The sequence below is a fragment of the Cetorhinus maximus genome, unplaced genomic scaffold, assembly GCF_964194155.1.
Source record: "Cetorhinus maximus unplaced genomic scaffold, sCetMax3.hap1.1 HAP1_SCAFFOLD_2899, whole genome shotgun sequence".
Classification (NCBI taxonomy): domain Eukaryota; kingdom Metazoa; phylum Chordata; class Chondrichthyes; order Lamniformes; family Cetorhinidae; genus Cetorhinus; species Cetorhinus maximus.
In genome coordinates, this window is record NW_027598830.1 from 17,269 (window position 1) to 36,141 (window position 18,873).

The following is an 18,873-nucleotide window of genomic DNA, read 5'->3' on the forward strand; positions in this document are numbered from 1 at the left end:
TAAAAATGGAACTCCAGTTTGGTTTTTTTCCTTCTGGGTCCTTAGCTAACCCACACTGGATTCGACAGAAGGTGGTGACACTAAGATAATAACAAAACGGATCCCAACAGATCATTAAAACATGGAAAGATTTACCGCAAAGAGGGAGGCCATTCAGCCCATTCCATGCTGACCAAAAAAACTATCCAGTCTAATCCCACCTTCCAGCTCTTGGTGCGTAGCTCTATAGGTTACAACACTTCAGGTGCAAATCCAAGTGTTTTAACAATGCAATGAGGGTTTCTGCTTCTACCACCCTTTCAGTCAGTGAGTACCAGACAGCCAACATCCTCTGGTTGAAAAATCTACACCTCAACTCCCCTCTAATCCTTCTACTAATTACTTTAAATCAAAGCCCCCATGGTCATGGACCTCCCTGCTAAGGGAAATAGGCCCTTTCTATACACCCTATCTAGGTCCCTCAATCTTATACACCTCAATTATGATAGTCCTACATGTCACTATTCAAGTGTGATACATCTACGATGGGTGGCCTAAGGAATGATCCCTGTGCAATCCAATGGAAATCTCAGGATACAAGTAGAAGCAAAGTTAATTCTGGCCCCAGTTAAGGACTTAATTCTACCCGAGTCCAACAGCATTCACTGACTAGACACCATTCTATCCACGTGCTCTAGTTCTAATGTCAAACAACTTACACACAATAGGTAACTGTACTTAACTAACATCTCACGCCATTCAGTAGCAAGGGGACAAAACACTCATGCCAGGCAAAAACCATGCACACTGCTTTTTGACTTTCCATTTCATCATCAGAAAGGTTCCAGCTCATATGCATGCATCATGTGAATGTGGAGATGGAGATGACATGCCTAGGTGTGTCTATGACCCATTGCCCTGGGAACAGATGCTTCGCTCAGAACTATATCGCATGGTACACCTGTCTGCGATGGGAACCAATGATCGGTGTTCAAAAACCTCGGAGAAACATTCTCTCTGTGGCAGGTGCCTATTGTGGTATGAAGCTGCTTTCTGCTCCAGGTCGTTCCATGAACTGAGTCCAAACAACCCCTCCAATAATCCCCTCTCCCCACAACAAGGACACCCAAACCCAACATTTTTTTTTCAAGCAATAAATCCTGATTAGGTCAGTACCTTTGAGATGAGCTCATCGTGGTTTGCGAGATGGGCTCGACAGTGGATGCAGCTGTACGTCCTGTGGCAGGTGGGCAAGTAAGCCTGGAATGTCTTGGATCTCGTCATCTTCACCATGGGGGCCACCGGACGCAGCGCGAACTCCGGGCTGCTCCACGAGGCACTGAGGCAAGTCGGCTCACACGGAAAACACTGGAACACGCAGGTGAAGGCCGTGGTGTGGCAAGCGGACGGTGTGGCAGGGTTCCACACGCTGCTGGGCACCGGGGAGGGGGGAGGGGCTGGGCCACTGGCCTCGGTATGAGGGGGGGACTGGCCAAAGGGACTGTCGTCTAGCTCAACCAACCTGGCACAGAAAGAATCATTCGTTAGTGCTGTAAAAACAAACGTTCTGGCCCATACTGCCAGCTCCAGTAAGAACATAAGAAATAAGAGTAGGCCATTCAGCCCCTCGAGCTTGCTCCACCATTCAATGAGATCATGCCTGATCTGCAACCTCAACTCCCCTTTCCTCTTTGACCCCCATGTCCATTGATTCCCTTAGTTAAATCTATCAATCTCAGCCTTAACATACTTATTGACTGAGCATCCGCAGTCTTCTGGGTGGAGAATGCCTCCAAAGAATAATCCTTTGAGTGAGGAAATTTCTCCTCATCTCAGTCCTAAATAGTCGGCCCCTTAGTCCTCTCTGCCCAGGGGAAACAGCCTCTCAGTGTCTCCTGGTCAAGCCCACTAAGACTTTTATATGTTACAATGAGAATCTCTCATTTATCAAGACTTGTGATCTCGAGCTTACTTCTAGAAGGCCAAGGGCCAAGGGGAGCAGACACATGGGAACATCACCACCTGCAAGTTTCCTCCAAGCCGCACACCATCCTGACTTGGAACTATGTGGCCGTTCCTTCACTGTCACTGCATCAAAATCCTGGAACTCTCTCCCGAACAGCACTGTGGGTATACCGACACCACATGGACTGCAGTGGCTCAAGGCGGCAGCTCATCACCACCTTCACAAGGGCAGTGAGGGATTGGTAATAAATACTGGCCTTGCCAGCGATTCCCACATCCTGTGAAAGAATAAAAATAAAACTTACTCCAATTAGTCCTCTAGTGGCAGCAACAATTGCTGGGGTTCAGTGCCAAGAGCAGGAGTGTAAAATTCACACTAAATCCACTTGAGGAACTCCAAGGCGCACACTTGCAGCTTTTCCCTTTACAGACTCATACCTGGTGTGATCACTAAGCTGTACAACACTAGCATGAAGGACTATTGATGGGCAGAGATCAGTCACTGGTGATGGGAGCAACTGGAGGTGTTGAATTCAGTGGATTGCTGAAATGAAGTAGTTTGTGCGCCATTTTTTTCCCCCTTATGTCAGCTAAACCAATGGGGCTGAGAGGAGTGGGACTAATTGGATAGCTCTTTAAAAGGGGCACAATGGGCCATATGGTTTCTCTCTGTGCTGCAAAATTCAAGGAGTCTAATAACCATGGGGCATCCTGTCCCTGGATCAATGTCTGCACAAGAATGTTCCCACCCCTCCCCCACACACCACATCACCCTTGTCCCAAATCTCAGGTCCTCTGGATGGACTGGAGAAGGTCAAAAGGAGATTTGACAGACTTGTCGGGTTCAAAATCATGAGGGGTCTGGACAGAGTAGGTAGGGAGAAACTGTTCCCACTGGCGGAAGGGTTGAGGACCAGAGGGCACCAATTTAAGCACCAAAGGCAGAATGAGGAAAAACCATTTTAAAAAAAAATGCAGCTAGTGGTTAGGATCTTGAACGCACTGCCTGGGAGTTTGGTGAAAGCAAATTCGATTGTGGCTTTTAAAAAGAAATTGAATAATTATGTGGAGAAAAATATTGTAGGGCTAAAGCGGGACTAGCTGAGTTGCTCTTACAGGGAAACAACAGACATGATGGGCTGAATGGCCTCCTATGCTATAAACATTCCATGATTCTATTCCTGCAGAGTCCTGATTTTCAGACTTCACTTCACATTAATACTTTCATCACAAAAAAGGGCACCATCACCCCAATTCATTCCTCCACATTGTCAACCATTTTCTCATATCCTCTGAACACAATCCAAATGTTTCCTTCTCCAACTTTGAACCTTTTTCTTTCCATATTAATTAATGGGATGTGGGTGCATCGCTGTTAAGGCCAGAATTTATTGCCCAACGCTAATTGCCCTTGAGAAGGTGATTGCGAGCCGCCTTCTTGACAACTATGAGATTTGTTAGGCTATTTCAGAGGACAGTAAAGTTGGGGGGGGGGGGGGGGGGTGGGTGGAGGGGGTTCTGGAGACATAGGCCAGACCAGGTAAGGACAGCAAGCTTCCTTCCCTAAAGATTTCAGAGTACCAGATGGGTTTTTGCAAAAATTGATACTTGCATGATTTTCATAATAGCATTTTTATACTGATACTAGCTTCTTATTCCAGATTTATTTAATTAGCTGAATTTAAAATTCCATAGCTTTGGTGGGATTTGAGCTCATGTCACCAAATCATTCGTTCCAGGTTTCTGGATTATTAGCCAGGTAACATAATTGCTCTGCTTCCTTCCTTTTTCTGGACCACTAATCCTACCTAACTGAGGGGGCAGTGGTGAGCTGATCACTCCTAGGCGACAGCCACTGCAAGAAACGTGACAACTGGCCCAGGAATTGCTGGCAACACATTTCACTATTCCAGATCTCTGAACCCGATAGGGAAGAAGAATCTGACCTTGTTGCACTAGAACTGTTCAACTCGGCCACACAGAAACTGAGGAAAAGCAGAGACATGGATTCAAGTCCCAGCTCTCATTGAAATACTGTGTCACCTATAACCACCCACCCACTAAAAAAAAATGTGATTTGAACTGAGGGAGGAAGGGGCAATGAAGTGGATCTCCCCCCCCACCCCACCCAACCAACCTTCTTAAAGAAGAAGCAAGCGTATTCTGTGAATCTACAGAATGCGATGCTTAAACAAAGGAAAGACTTGAAGTTGTTTGAGGGAGAAATATTGGCCGGGACGCTGGAGGGGGCTCCCCTGCTCTTCTCCAAATAATAGTGCCATGGGATCCTTTACACCCTCCCGAGTGGGCAGACACAGCCTCATCTGAAAGAGAACACCTCCAACAATGCAGCCCTGCCTCAGCACTGCACTCCAAGTGTCAGCCTAGATAATGTGCTCAAGTCTCTGGAGGGGGATCTGAAGGCATGACCTCCTGAGTCGGGTGAGATTGCTACCAGCTGAGATAAGGCTAACACGGCTAATTAAATCGTACAGCGGGAGAACACTTTCCCTGTGGGACATTTAAAGATTGTTTTTTCATTGCCGTGCCTCTGCAATTAATTTTCACCTACTGAAACAGAGGACTCAGTCTTAGAAATATTAATCTTTATAAAGAACCAACAACTTTAAAAGCCGAAAATACTGAAGCAAATGCAGGTCTCAAATTATAATCTGACCAGTTCAAACTCCAATGGCTAAGCTTTGATTTGCTGGAGAAATTACCCTTCAGCTAACAAATTGGCAGTGCTCCTGGCTTTGGAATATAACACATTAAAGTAACTTTTTCTACTACTTTAAAGTACTGTGGCAGCTGGATCACTGGACTACCAATTTAATTTTTTTTTTTAAAAACCATCAGAGTAATTCTATTAATTCAAGAAGGATCCAGGGAAAGGACACAGAAAGAAGATAAACACAGACAATTCCAACTGGAGGTGTTAGCACAGGCATGATGGGCCAAATGGCTTCCGTCTGTGCTGAAAGTTCTACCATTCCATAAGCCAGGTATGGCCACTATATAGGGTGGAAAGACTCGCTCTTTGTAAAAGATGAAACAGCCCTGTGGTTGTTACTTTCAGACTTTACTACCACTCGATGCATATTTGTTGGGCTGTGTTGCAATCTTTTGGTAAAACAACAATGCAATGCAGTGGCGGGTGGAGGGTGTTACTAAGAGTATTCGTGAAATACAGGTTCCCAGTACTAAAGTGTGGGAGGTGCCATTCTTTTTGGCTCTGACCAAAGTGAAAGGCCGCCTGCCCCCTCAGGTGGATGTAAAAGATCCTCTGGCGTTATTTCGAAGAAAAGCCAGGGCAGTTCTCCCTGGCTGTCCTGCCTAGCCACTCAATCAACACTTCAAGAAAATATTATCTTTGTGGGACCTTACCGTGTGCAAATTGGCTACCGGGACCCGCTACATTACAACAGTGGCTACACGCCAACAAAATAAACGTACTTCATTAGCCGTCAATCCTATTTGGGACATCTGGGCTTTGTGAAACATGCTACCGAAACGCAAGTTCTTTCCTACAAAGCACTGCCACCTCTACATAGTCACTGCAGCCCATTGTAGGCTCCATTGTGTTTTGCTGGTGTCACAGCCTCAAATGCTAAACCTGCTGCATAGCATCTTCACACAGGACAGGGGATGTCAAGATATTTTAATGACAAGCCATGTTTCTGAGAGCTCCACGGGTTCACTGGTCGTTTGAGGCTGTGAATCTGTAACGGTGGGTGTATCACCTCACAATGAAAGGGGCATTCAGCATTTTCCTTTCAGAGTGAGCCTTTTGAATTCTTTGACAAGACAGAAAAAAGTCAGGAGGGGTACCCTTGAGCGGATTGTTGCATATGTTTCCTCTGTTTGGGTGGGGGTGCGGGGGGGGGGGGGGGGGGGGGGGGGGGGGGGGGGGAGGGGGTGAGGAAAGAGTCCAGAACAAGGGGGCATAACCTTAAAATTACAAGTCACTGTTCAGGGGTAATGTCAGGAAGCACTCCTTCACACGAAGGGTAGTGGAAATCTGGAACTCCCTCTCTCTCTCCCACCACCCCACCCACTCCTAAAAAGCTGGTGGCATTGGAAGTCAATTGAAAATTTAAAATCTGAAATTGCCTCCAACTGTTCCTACATCGCTGGGTTCCTAGGTTGTACCATGGATTCAGTAGCATGGATGGTTATGTTACTAGACTCCAATGGCCTAGATTACTAACCCAGCACAATATAAATTCAATCACAGCCACCCCTCCCCACAACACCAACCCCATTCATAGCCTCCAGAATTTGAATTCAGTTTTTAAAAATCAAAAAAGCAAAAATTAAACAGTATCAGTAAAAGTGAGCATGAAATTGGCCGATTGTTGTAAACTCACTACTAGTTCACTAATGTTCTTTAGGGAAGGAAACAGTTACCAGAGGTGGGGGCGAGTGGCACTTTGCAAAGCACACCTAAAGAGTGATTTGTTTTTGAGGGACGGATTATGGGCCAGCATGCAATTTGATGCCACCAGCCATTGTGCTGGTTTCCTGACCCTTAGCCATTTTCCAAGGCACTGGGTTGTGGTTGGGAAGACTGGGACTCAGCTGCCTACCAACAAGTGCTGGGTATCTGCAATTTAATTAAGGGCCTGTTCTCGCACTGGCTGGGGTTTCCAGTCCCCAGTGTGGGCAGCCCACATTCTTGGCAAAAGCAGCAATGGAGACATGAGGAGAGACTCTTTCACGCAGTGAGTGGCTGGGGTCTGGAAATCGCTGCCTGAGTGTGTGGCGGAGGCAGGTTCAATCGAGGCATTCAAGAGGGAATTGGATAATTATTGGATCAGTACCTTGGACATCACTACCCAAAATCATCATTACAGCACCACTGCACTGCCATCATGGACTACAGCAGGTCAAGGAGAACATCTGCCACTATCCTCTCAAGGTCATGAGGTGTGGGCAATAAATGCCAACCAGTCCGCCAATGCCCACAACCCCAAATTTAAATAATCAATGCCGTAAAAAGGGACTTGGAAGAGGTGCAGCATCAAAAGTGATGGAAAACATGAACAGAAAGAGAATCGTTCAGCCCCTTGAGCCCGTTCTCGTCATTCAATTAGATCATTGCTGATCCGTACCTTAACTCCACGTGTCCACTCTGGTTCCATATTTCTTAAAACCCTTGCCTAACTAAAAAAAAATGAACCAATCTGTTTTGAAATTTGCAATTGACCGCCCCCCCCCATCCCCAACTTTTACAGTATTTTTGGGGGAAAGAGTCCCAAATTTTCAGGAAACTACAGACCAGTTAGCTTAACATCTGTCATAGGGAAAGCGTTAGCAACCATTATTAAAGATGTTATAGCAGGGCACTTAGTAAAATTCAAAGCAATCAGGCAGAGTCAACATGGTTTTGTAAAAGGGAAACCATGTTTAACCAATTCATTGGAGTTCTTTGAAGGAGTCACGTGTGCTATGGATAAAGGGGAACCGGTGGATGTACTGTACTTAGATTTCCAGAAGGCATTTGATAAAGTGCCACAAATGCAGAAAATAAAAGCTAATGGTGTAGGGCGTAACATATTAGTACGTATAAAAGTTTGGCTAGCTAACAGGAGACCGAGTTAGCATATATGGGTCTTTTTCTGTTGGCAGGATGTGATGAGTGGTGGGCCACAGGGATCAGTGCTGGGGCCTCAACTTTTTACAATTTATATAAATGAGTTGGATGAAGGGACCGAAGGAATGGTTGCTAAAACAAAGATAGGTTGGAAAGTAAATTGTGAAGAGGACAGAAAGAGACTAGAAAGTGACATAGTTAGGTGAAGCAGGTGGGCAAAGATCTGGCAAATGGAGTATAATGTGGGCAAATGTGAAATTGTTCATTTTGGCAGAAAGGATAAAAAAGCTTATTATCTAAATGGTGAGATTGCAGAGCTCTGAGATTCAGAAGGATCTGGGTGTCCTAGTGCATGAATCACAAGACTAGAATGCAGGTACAGCAAGTAATTAGAAAAGCTAATAGAATACTATCATTTATTGAGAGGGGGAATTGACTATAAAAGTAGGGAGATTATGCTTCAGTTATACAGGGCACTGGTGGGACCACATCTGGAGCATCGTGTACAGTACTGGCCTCCTTATTTAAGGAAGGATGTAAATGCGTTAGAAGTAGTTCAGAGAAGGTTTACCAGGCTAATACCAGGAATGGGCGGGTTGTCTTATGAGGAAAGGTTGAACAGGTTAGGCTTGTATCCACTAAGAGGCAACTTGATTGAAACCTTAAGATCATGAGGGGTCTTGACAGGGTGGATGTGGAGAGGATGTTTCTTCTTGTGGGAGAATCTAGGACTAGGGGTCACTGTTTAAAAATAAAGGGGTCAACCATTTAAGACAGATGAGGAGAAAATGTTTCTCTCAGAGAATTATGAGTTTTTGGAACACTCTCCCTCAAAGGCACTGGAAACACAGGTCTTTGAATATTTTTAAGGCAGAGCTAGATAGATTCTTGATTAACAAAGGTTATCAGGGGTAGTCAGGAATGTGGAGTGGAGGTTATATTCAGATCAGCCATGATCTTATTGAATGGAGGAGCAGGCTGGAGTGGCCGAATGACCGACTCTTGCGCTCCTAGTTCGTATGTTCATATCTACGTTCATATTTTCACTCCCTTTGTGTGAAGAACTGTGTCCTGATATCACCCTTAAATGATCTAGCTCTGATTTTAAGCCTTTGCAACCCCCTCTTGTTCTAAGGGAAACAGTTTATCTCCATTTACCCTTGTAATTCCTCTAATCATCTGAAAAATGTCAATCAGATCACATTTCAATATTCTACAGTCAAGCTTCATCGGTGCAACTTGCCCTCAATTTAATATAAAAGCAAAAGAGTCATACGGACTCAAAACGTTAACTCTGTATTCCTCTCCACGGATGCTGCCAGACCTGCTGAGTTTTTCCAGCTGTTTTTGCTTATGTACAGCCCTCAATTTAACCCTTTTAGCTGTAATATAGCCGAGCCCAAATTCTGAAGCAGCTGTGGGCTAAGATTTTCAATGGTAATTCAGCTAATTCGAGCTACCTGGACCATAAGACATAGGAGCAGAAGGCGGTCATTTGGCCCATCGAGTCTGCTCTGCCATTCAATGAGATCATGGCTGATCTGATAATCCTCAACTCTACTTTCCTGCCTTTTCCCCAATAACCCTTGATTCCCTTATTAATTAAAAATCTGTCCATCTCAACCTTGAATATACTTAACGGTCAGTCCTCTACAGCCCTCTGTGGTAAAGAATTCCACAGATTCACTACCTTCAGAAGAAATTCCTCCTCATCTCTGTCTTAAATGGGTGACCCTTTACTCTGAGATTATGCCCTCTAGTCCTAGACTGTCCCACAAGGAGAAACAACCTCTCAGCATCTACCCTGTCAAACCCCCTAAAAATCTCATTTGTTTCAATAAGATTGCCTATCATTCTTCTAAACTCCAGTGAGTACAGACCCAACCTATTTAACCTCTCCTCATAAGAAAATCCCTCCATACCTGGGATCAACCTAGTGAACCTTCTCTGGACTGCCTCCAATGCCAGGATATCTTTCCTTAGATAAGGGGACCAAAACTGTTCACAGTATTCTAGCTGTGGTCTAACTAGTGCCTAGTATATTTTCCCTATTTTTATATTCCGTTCCCTTTGAAATAAAGGCCAACGTTCCATTTGCCTTCCCTATTATCTGTTGAACTTGTATGGTAGCTTTTTGGGATTCATGCATAAGGACCCCCAAATCCCTCTGTGCTGCAGCTTTCTGCAGTCTTTCGCCATTTAAATAATATTCAGCTTCATGCAAAGTGCATAACCTCACATTGTCCCACGTTATATTCCATCTGCCAAGTTTTTGCCCACTCACTTAACCTGTCTACATATCCCCTCCGTAGACTCTGTCATTCTCACCGCTTGCCTTCCCACCTATTTGTGTCATCCGCAAACTTGGCGATTAGTACATTCATTTCCCCCATCCAAGTCATTAATATATATTTTAAGTAATTGTGGCCCAAGCACCGATCCCTGTGGCACTCCAGTAGTTGCAGGTTGCCATCCTGAAAATGCCCCCCTTATCCCAACTCTGTCTTCTATTAGCCACTCCTCTATCCATGCTGCCACCAACACCATGGACTCATCTTATTGAATAGCCTTATGTGCGGTACCTTATCGAACATTAATTGGAAATCCAAATATATTACATCTACTGATTCCCCTTTATCTATCCTGCTTGTTACCTCCTCAAAGAATTCTGATAAATTTGTCAGGCATGATTTCCCTTTCATGAAGCCATGCTGACTCTGCTTGATTATATTATGCATTTCTAAATGCTCTGCTATTACATCCTTTATAATAGATTCTAACATTTTCCCAATGACGCATGTTAAGCTAACTGGCCTATAGTTACTTGTTTTTTTGTCTCCCTCCTTTTTTGAATAAGGCATTACATTGGCAGTTTCCCAATATCCTGGGACTTTCCAGAATCGAAGGATTCTTGGAAAATTACTACCAGTACATGCACTATTTATTTAGCTACTTCCTTTAATATCTTAGGATGCAACCCATCAGGTCCAGGGGACCTATTGGCCTTTAGCCCCATTAGTTTTCCTAGTACTTTTTCTCTAGTGAGTTATGTATTTATTTCCTCTCCCCCTTTTAGCCCCTATTTAGTATTTTTGGAATGCTATTAGTGTTTTCTACTGTGAAACCTGATGCAAAGTATTTATCCAATTACTCTGCCATTTCCTGGTTCCCCATTATTATTTCCCCAGCCTCATTCTCTAAGGGGCTTATGTTCACTTTGGCCTCTCTCTTCCTTTTTATATATTTAAAGAAGCTCTCACTGTTCATTTTTATATTACTTGCTAGTTTACCCTCAAAGTTTATTTTCTCCCTCTATTTTTCCCAATCCTCCGGCTTACCACAAATCTTTGCCACATTATATGTTCTTTCTTTCAGTTTGATACTATCCTTAACTTCCCTGGTTAGCCATGGTTGGTTTATCCCCTTCTTAGGATCCTTCTTTCTCACTGGGATCTCTTTGTTGAGTCACGAACTATTTTCTTAAACATGTACCATTGTCCAGCAACAGTCTTTTCTGCTAAACTCCTTTCCCAGTCCACTCCACCCAACTCTGGAAAAACTCAGCAGATCTGGCAGCATCGGCGGAGGAGAGCACAGTTGACGTTTCAAGTCCTCATGACCCTTCAACAGAACTAAGTAAAAATGGGAAAGAGGTGAAATATAAGCTGGTTTAAGGGGGCGGGGTTTGTTGGGACAAGCAGCCAGTAATAGGTGGAGATAACCAAAAGATGTCACAGACAAAAGAACAAAGGGGTGTTGAAGGTGGTGATATTTTGCTTAGCACATTCCTTTAGACAATATCACCACCTTCAACACCTCGTTGTTCTTTTGTCTGTGACATCTTTTGGTTATCTCCACCTATCACTGGCTGCTTGTCCCAACAAAACCCTCCCCCCCACTTAAACCAGCTTATATTTCACCCCTTTCCTATTTTTACTTAGTTCTGTTGAAGGGTCATGAGGACTCGAAACGTCAACTGTGCTCTCCTCTGCCGACGCTGCCAGACCTGCTGAGTTTTTCCAGGTATTTCTGTTTCTGTTTTGGATTTCCAGCATCCGCAGTTTTTTGCTTTTACCACCCAACTCTGCCCTCATTCCTTTGTAATTAACATTATAAAGTTTAGTGTTTAAAGTTTAGTTCATCACACATTATCAGGTCCAAAATATCCTGATCCCTGGCTGGATCCACAACATATTGTTCTAGAAATCTGTCCCGAATACACTATGAATTCTTACTCGTGGCGACCTCTGCCAATTTGATTTGCCCAATCTACATGTAGATTGGATACATCTTCCTCCTGAACTCTCTGCCAAAAGAGCAAAATGAAAATGGGCAATTAATCCTTTCAACAATCTATTATTTTGAAAATGGTTGCTGCATTGCTAAAACACCTCTCCAGTCAGCTATCCTACCCTTTAAAAAAAACACAGAAAATGACCAGATTGCACAATTTAGAACATATTTTAAAGAAGAGCTGAGGCCAGCACAATGATGGGGAACTAACTCTTGCAAATATTTCCTGATGTTGGTGTATCCTTCTTTGCTGGAGTGATTGACGGCTGCGGCCCCGCCCCCTCCCCGCAGTGTTGGTAAACAGAGTGCTCACGTGACCTGTCCCTGACGTCATGCCCGGGGGACACTTTGTAGCAAATAAAATCCCTTTCCGCGGCCCAGTGGTAATGGGGGGGGAAAGAGAGAGAGAGAGAGAGAGAGAGAGACCGGGCCGGGGGGGGGGGGGAGGGGAGGGGAGGGAAAGAGAGAGAGAGAGAGAGAGAGCGAGGCCAACAAGGGGGGGGGGGGAGAGAGACCGACGGGGGGGGAGAGGGGGATTGGGGGGGCAGGGAGAGGGGGATTGGGGGGGCAGGGAGAGGGGGATGGGGGGGGCAGGGAGAGGGGGATGGGGGGGCAGGGAGAGGGGGATGGGGGGGGCAGGGAGAGGGGGATGGGGGGGGCAGGGAGAGGGGGATGGGGGGGGCAGGGAGAGGGGGATTGGGGGGGCAGGGAGAGGGGGATTGGGGGGAGGGGGATTGTGGGGGGAGGGGGATTGTGGGGGGGGGAGACCGACAGGGGGAGGGGGATTGGGGGGGGAGACAGACAGGGGGAGGGAGAGGGATTTGGGGGGGGGGGGAGGGAGAGGGGGATTGGGGGGGAGAGGGGGAGGGGGGGAAGAGACCGATGGGGGGGGGGAAACCGACAGGGGGATGGGGATGGGGGGGGGGGAAACCGACAGGGGGATGGGGATGGGGATGGGGGGGGGGGGGAGAGAGAGACCGACAGGGGGATGGGGGGGGGGGGGGGAAACCGACAGGGGGATGGGGATGGGGGGTGGGAAACCGACAGGGGGATGGGGATGGGGATGGGGGGGGGGGGGGAGAGAGAGACCGACAGGGGGATGGGGGGGGGGAGGGGGGGAGAGAGAGAGAGAGAGAGAGACCGAAAGGGGGGGAGACCGACAGGGGCAGGGGTTTACCCGGGGCCGCCTCGGGGGAGGGTTAACACTGTAACCAGGGGCAATAACATTCGGCCATCACACATTAATAGGGTTTAAAGGAATATGTCCTGTTAATCTAATGCGACAATGCGTCACCATCAAACCCCCTCCCCAACCCCCCCCCCCCCCACCCCCACACACACCTTATAAAACTGAACAGTTATTCACCGTTTCTGAGCAGAGCCTCTTTAATGATAAAGCATTTCATAGAAATACTAAAAAGAGAGAGAGAGACGTTTTGAAGTCCTGGGCTGCACATCGAATTTAAATCTGTATCCACCAACCTTCCCCCCCACCCCCACCCCCCAACAACAACCTGCAGAATCACTGATAACTTTTCCTGCAATCGGTGCAGGGAGGATCAGTCAGTAAAAAAATTCTACATGATACACGAATATAATTCAACAGAAGGTATTAAAAGTACAGATGCAGACTGGGAGTCGCTTTCATGTCTTTGTTCCTGAACCCTTGAAGGGTTTCCTGCGTGTTTTTCTTTTTTTTAAAAAAAACTGTTGCATCTGCTGAGAGCATGTCAAGGGAACAAAAGAGCTGAGAAACAAGAGGATCAACTGGCCTGTGTGAAACAGAGCTTATAATCAAAGAAGAAAAAAAAAATATATATATATATATACACACAGCAACTACCATTTAAATTGGGGCACAGGTTGGGTGTTTAAAAAATAATGCTACTTTTAGAAGCCAGGGGTAGTTTCAGTAGCTGCAACAAGAAATAATCCTTTGCAAGAAAAAAAAGATAAGATTCTTAATAATCAGGTTAGCCTGCCAATTCTTATTAACCTGCCTAGGTGAGGGTATCATTTATATATATATATATATACCCCTGAATCACTTGGAGAAGCCTAGAAGAACAAAATTTAAAATGCTCAGCTCTCCCCCCAGCCCACACCCACCCCCCCCCCCCGCACCCCCATACCCCATTAGCTTCGCGACTGCATCAGCTCAGAGCGAGCAAAACAAACACACAAAAAAAACCCCGAGGCAGACACGTTGTCCTTCCAAATGCACCAAATGCCAGCAACCACTGGGATCACTGCCTCCAACCCTCTCCTTAAATAGCAAACAACGCAGTCGTGATACACATGGCATTATTATTATTTTGCGTATTTGCAACATTGCAGGCTCTGAGCTTAATTTTGCATTTTACAAAAAAAAAATAAACCGCAAACATCCTGTTCAACAAAAAAAATCTGGAGAGAGAGAGAGAGAAGGCACACAATAGGAAATGTTGCATTTTAAGCAATTGTCAGTGCATTTTTAAACCTCCTTACCTTAAAATATAAAATTATAAATCCTCTATTATTTGTTCCTATCAATTTCCTCTCCCCCAAACGGCTGTCTGCTTATTTTCCTCTGAAATCTATATTATAATTTCTTCCCTCCCCACCCCCTCCTTAGGCTGAAGAATTGCAACAGCTGTAAAGCTAAGCGCTGCGGCCACCGCACTTTATAGCCAGCCGCATCCTAACCTGCTGGCCGCGGGGATGGACAGCTCCGCTCACCAATGGGACGCCGGCGGGCTCCTAGCAACGTCGCTGCCATTGGCCGGCGCCTCTCTCTCCCCGGCTTGGGGACCCAGCCAATCAGGGAGCGTATGAGGGAGCGCGGAGGGGGCGGGGCCCCCCCTCCCCATTAGGCCGGGCGGTCCAAGGTAGGTTGAGCTGCGGCAGACGTCACCTGGTCCCGGCGACCAATCAGGAAGCGGCAGGAGGAAGAAGTTGAGCCAAAGTGGAGACTTGGACTTGGACCAACAAACCAGGGATAATAGCAGGAAATTCCACTTAAAGGAGCAAATACAGACTTGTCTTTCCAAGCTATAGTCCCTCCCCCCAACCCCATCTCAAAAAAAATGCTACAGTGCCCTTGGATTTGCAAAAAAAAAATTACCTTTTCAAAAAAAGCTTGCATTTGTATAGTGCCTTTATCAACAACTTGTAACTCTATAGCATCTTTAACAATAACTTGTATTTATATCTTAGAATCACAGAATTGTTACAGTGCAGAAGGAGGCCATTCAGGCCATCATGTCTGCACCAGCTTTCTGAATGAGCAACTCACCGAGTTCCGTTCCCCAACCTTCTCTCTGTAGCCCTGCACATTCTTCCTTTTCAGATAAAAGTCTAATTCCCTTTTGAATGCTTCAGTTGAACCTGCCACCACTACACTCTCGGGCAGTGTCTTCCAGACCCTAACCATCCACTGCCTGAAAAAGTTTTTCCTCAACACTTTTGCTTCTATTATTTTAAATCTTTGCCCTCTCGTTCTTGATCCTTTCTCAAGTGGGAACAGTTTCTCCCTGTACACTCTGTCGAGACCCCTCATGATTTTGAATACCTCTATCAAATCTTATACCTCTACCAAATCAAATTATGCAGTTCCTCGGGATCGAGGATGATTTGGTTCTAATTAAGTACAGAAAGTCCTGGAAATACTCAACCGGTCTGGCAGTGTCTGTGGAGAGAGAAACAGAGTTAACGCTTCAAGTCCAATGTGAATTTTCTTTGGAACTGGAACTTGAGTTCCAGGGGTTTTCAATGCCAAGGCTCATGCATGAAGGATGACCATTTGGGTAATTGGTAAAGGCCAGATGGGAACTGTTCAATCAGGCTCCACACAAAAAGCAAATTTAAAATTCCCATCCTTGTGTTCAAGTACTTCTGTGGTCTCGTCTCCTCCCTATCTTTGTAATCTTCCCCAGCCCCAAAACCCTCCAAGATCACTGCACTCATCCAATTCAGGCCTCCTGCACATTCCCAATTTCCTTCACTCCACCATTGCAGGCAGGGAGAGAATTTCAGACCTTGAGGCCTGGATGGTTGAATGCATGACTGCCAATGTTGGAGTGACTCAAACTGGGGTATTGGCCTAGAGTTGGGAGACAGTGGCCTAGTGGTAATATCACTGGATTAGTAATTCATAGGATCAGGCTAATGCTCTGGGGACACAAGTTCAAATCCCACCATGGGAGCTGGTGGAAATTAAAATTCAATAAAATCTGGAATTAAAAGCTAGTCTCGGTAATGGTGACCATGACAACTATCATCAATTGTTGTGAAAACCCACCTGGTTCACTAACCTCCTTAAGGAAAGCAAGTCTGTTGTCCTTACCTGACCTAGTCTACTTATGACTCCAGATTCACAGCAATGTGGATGACTCTTAACTGCCTCCTAAGATGGCCTAGCAAGCCACTCAGTTCAAGGACAATTAGGGATGAGCAACATCCTATGAAAAAGAAATTTTATAAAGAGGTAAGAAGGGATTTGAAGAGGACACTTACAATATCAGCTCGTGTGGGACCCAGGAAAGGAAATCGGGTCGTCAGCAGTTTGTAGGAAATGGGAATCAAGGGGTTTACCTCTGAGTTTGCAGAGTATCATGAAGTTTGTGTGGCTGGCTGAGAGGCTGGAGAGGCAACTCCTTGCCTCGTACTTATGCCATGCTCTAGGAAAAATATGAGAAGCAGGCTCATGCAGGCTGTTCACCCTGTTCTTGCCTACTGTTCTGGGAGAAGTCTATATTAGTGGTTCGGTTTGATCACTGATGAATTAAGGAGCACAGAACTCTCTCACATTTCCAGGCTAGAATTTGCACCTCTTTACAACAGCTGCTGTGCTTCAAATATACTTTATTGGCTGTGAAATGTTTTTGGACATTCAGCGGTTATAGATGGTGCTATACAAATGCAAATCTTTTGTCAACCAGCGGTACAAAAAAATAGGGTAATTGGACATCTCTTAGTTCCAAATGGCTGCCGGATAATGAAATTACTACACCTCAAAATAATTAATTGTATGAGATTCACCAAGGCACAATATAAATCCAAACATTTCTTCAAAGAACACAATAACAACTTGCATTTATAATGTGCCTTTAGCATTGCAAAATGTCCTGAGATGCTTCTCAGTCACGTTTAACAAAGAGCCACATAAGGAGATATTAGGACAAGTGACCAAAAGCTTGGTCAAAGAGGTAGGTTTTAAGGAGAATGCTGACAGAGAAGACAGAGGTAGCGAGAAAGAGAGGTTCAGGGAGGGAATTTGAGAGTTTAGTGCATATGCAGCTGAAGGCAAGGCCGCCGATGGTGGAACGATTAATTTGGGGGTTGCGCAAGAGACCAGAATTGGAGGTGCACGGAGATCTCGGAGGGTTGCGAAGCTGGAGGAGGTTACAGAGATAGGGTGGATTGAGATAGAGCAGCAGTACAACAGTACAAGGCCATGCGTGTTTTGAAAAATCTTCCTGTACAGTTAAAGTACGTCAGAAACTATTGTGTTTGTTCCAAGTTCCTGATAAGTGCCTGCAGTCTCAAGAGAAACTGTTAATAGTTACTCAGGAAAATGGCTACTTTGAAATCTGCAGGAAGCTTTTCAGTTCCGTTATTGCTGAAGAATTTTAGCCTTTGATAGTAGAAGAACGAGTTTAAGGACAATAGTTGCACTGTCTCTTGGGAAATGCATGATTAAGAAATAGCAGGGCCCTGTAATGGGCAGATGGTACAGTTGGCATTTTGGAAGCAGGAGCTCAAATGGTCTGAACCTGATCTCATGGTCCTTACGAATTGAAGGTGCAAAGCCACAGCTCGGAAGGGTTGCATCTGCCACTGTTTTGTGTTACTCAGCGACTTTTATTTATACTGAAATAACAAATCAATTTAGGACAATCCTTTCCATCTGTTCCATCTGGAGCAGTGCACAAATTAATCCTTTACCCCATAAACACTCCAGAGGACAGTAACCTCTCACGCTGTTTGCTGTGTGGTCTCTATTCGTGGAGCGTTCTTACTAGGTACATGACTAATCCCATGGATTCAGTTTATCAATGCAGTGCCCAGTGTGGCATTGAGCTGTTTCTTTACAATTCAATCTCAGGTTCAGGCTTTTATTGCTCATCCCAAATTGCCTTTGAAAACACAAACACAATGCTAGGCCCCACATGTACAGTGACGACACTCACCATCTCATCATCACCTTGCTCCGCCCCTCCAACCTCTCTGATTTTTTTCACACTGCTTGTCTGACATCCGATACTAGATGACCAGAAATTTCCTCCGACTTAATATTGCAAAGACTGAAGCCATTGTCTTTGGTCCCCACCATAAACCCCATTCCCAGTGACCCCATCCCTCTTCCTGGTAACTGTCTGATTCTGAACCATTCATACGAATATACAAAATAAGAGCAGAAGTAGGCCATTCAGTCCCTCTGCCATTCAATAAGATCATGGCTGATCTGTTTGTGTTTCGAATTCCACATTCCCATCTATCTCTGATAATATTTGATTCCCTTGCCTAACAAGAATCTATCTAACTCTACCTTAAAAATATTCAGTGACCCCGCCTCCACCGACTTCTTCTGAGGCAGAGAGTTCCAAAGTCGCACAATCTCTGAGAGAAAAAAATTCCCCTCATCTCTATCCTAAAAGGCAACCCCTAATTTTAAAACAGCGCCCCCAAGTTCTGGACTCAAGAGGAAATATCCTTTCCATATCCACCTTGTCAACACCGTTCAGTATCGTATATACTTCAATCAAGTCACCCCTCCCTCTTCTAAATTCACAGCCTTGACGTTGTATTTGATACCGAAATATCTGCGCTCCTCTGATTCTGGCCTCTTTTGCATTCCCAGTTGTACTCGCTCCACCATTGGTGGCCATGCCTTCAGTTGCCTAGGCCCCAAGCCCTGGAATTCCCTCTCTACATCTCTCGGCCTCTCTACCTCACTTGCATCTTTTAAGACACTTCTTAAGATCTTCCTCTTTGACCAAGCTTTTGGTCATCTGACCAAATATCTCCTTACATGGCTCAGAATCATACTTTGTTTTGTA

General features: G+C 45.3%; 1 long non-coding RNA gene across 1 annotated transcript; it reads right to left on the minus strand.

The window, feature by feature from the left end:
• Positions 1-1,366: 1,366 nt before the first annotated feature.
• LOC144677694 (uncharacterized) lies at positions 1,367-14,459 on the minus strand. Its single transcript, XR_013575788.1, has 3 exons — positions 14,321-14,459; positions 1,952-2,222; positions 1,367-1,501 (listed from the first exon to the last, which is right to left on the minus strand). It is a non-coding gene; the product is annotated as an uncharacterized LOC144677694 (long non-coding RNA).
• Positions 14,460-18,873: the final 4,414 nt, after the last annotated feature.